Source organism: Schistocerca serialis, unplaced genomic scaffold (assembly GCF_023864345.2).
Source record: "Schistocerca serialis cubense isolate TAMUIC-IGC-003099 unplaced genomic scaffold, iqSchSeri2.2 HiC_scaffold_1162, whole genome shotgun sequence".
In the NCBI taxonomy this organism is placed as follows: Eukaryota; Metazoa; Arthropoda; class Insecta; order Orthoptera; family Acrididae; genus Schistocerca; species Schistocerca serialis.
Genome location: NW_026047362.1, coordinates 481,130 through 482,500, shown reverse-complemented (window position 1 = coordinate 482,500; position 1,371 = coordinate 481,130). Strand labels below are relative to the sequence as shown.

The following is a 1,371-nucleotide window of genomic DNA, read 5'->3' as shown; positions in this document are numbered from 1 at the left end:
CTCTGTTTGCATGTATTAGCTCTAGAATTACCACAGTTATCCAAGTAACGTGGGTACGATCTAAGGAACCATAACTGATTTAATGAGCCATTCGCGGTTTCACCTTAATGCGGCTTGTACTGAGACATGCATGGCTTAATCTTTGAGACAAGCATATGACTACTGGCAGGATCAACCAGGGAGCTGCGTCAACTAGAGCTGAGCAGCCGGCCGCCCGGGAGTGTGTCCCGGGAGCCCGCGCGAACACGCAAGCGTCCGCTCAATTATTCTGCAAACAGGAGGAGGCTGAGCTCCCCTGCACAATACACCTCGAAACCCTCTCAGGTCCCGGCGGCGCGCAGCGCCGTCCTAAGTACTTGGTCGGGTTCGAGAGAGGCGCAATCGCCCGGAGTTTGGCGAGTAGACGCTTTAGGTGCGACCACCCGTGCTCCCAACTGAGCTTGCCGCTGCCGACAGAGGCCCGGGAGCGTGCTGTCGTGGCATTGCCGGCGGGAGACAACACGCGCCACCTACGGTGGCCGGCAGCTCCAACGCCAGCGCCACAGAAGGACAAAAGCCCCACTTGGGTGCCGAAGCGAACTCTCCCAGCACAGCGCACGCGCCAACACGTCCGCACAGCTGCGATACAATCCACCTGCGAGAACCGCAGAGGCGACCGAGCAGCAGACGGCGTCGCGGCGCCGAGCGCCGGGCGGCGGCGCATCCTCAGCGCACACAGTCCTCAATCGGACCAGCACACTGCAGATGTCCACCGCGCTTCGCACCGGGCCCGCGAGGACCTACTTTGGCCGCACGGCGCCGCGTGCAGGGTGCGCCGGCGCGCAGCTGCGCCGCCTGCCGCCTCCGTCGGCCGGCGCGCCTGCCACTGGCCGCCCCCACCAGCCGGCTGTAGCGCGTGCGCCCACGCACCGCGCGGCCAGCACGCCGGGAGGCCCCCCCTCACCGGCCGGGGACGGTCCCACCCAGCCACCGCCGCGTATCGCTTCACACCCACATGCCATTCACGTTCGTGGGCATGGTGGGTATCGCTGAAACAACCGGTTGGTAGCTCAACCGATCGTCGCCATCACTGATTCACCTCTAGCGAGAACAACCGCACCACAACGGTTTACCAGTTCTTCATTTGCGTAACGTCACCAGCAAACGTAGACGTCCATCGCCATTTGCAAATTCAACGATTGTTGCATGCCTGTGTCAGGTGTCACGACACACTATGTCTGCCCACATACACGCAACAACATGTGCACGCTTCGCGAACACGTGGAAGGTGGCCCCCGTACGTATGCGATGTCCATTGCGCGAACGACTGTCAACCGGCCTCTGTCGCATGTCGCAGATGTGGAACGCAGTGCACCATGCTATCACGGTGTG

At 62.1% G+C, this 1,371-nt stretch overlaps 1 non-coding gene across 1 annotated transcript in view; it reads right to left on the bottom strand.

Moving 5' to 3' along the window:
- Positions 1-182, bottom strand: part of LOC126433199 (small subunit ribosomal RNA) — a 1,910-nt gene extending 1,728 nt beyond the window's left edge. The window contains exon 1 of the ribosomal RNA XR_007578314.1: positions 1-182. This exon is cut by the window's left edge and continues 1,728 nt beyond it. This is a non-coding gene — a ribosomal RNA (small subunit ribosomal RNA).
- Positions 183-1,371: the final 1,189 nt, after the last annotated feature.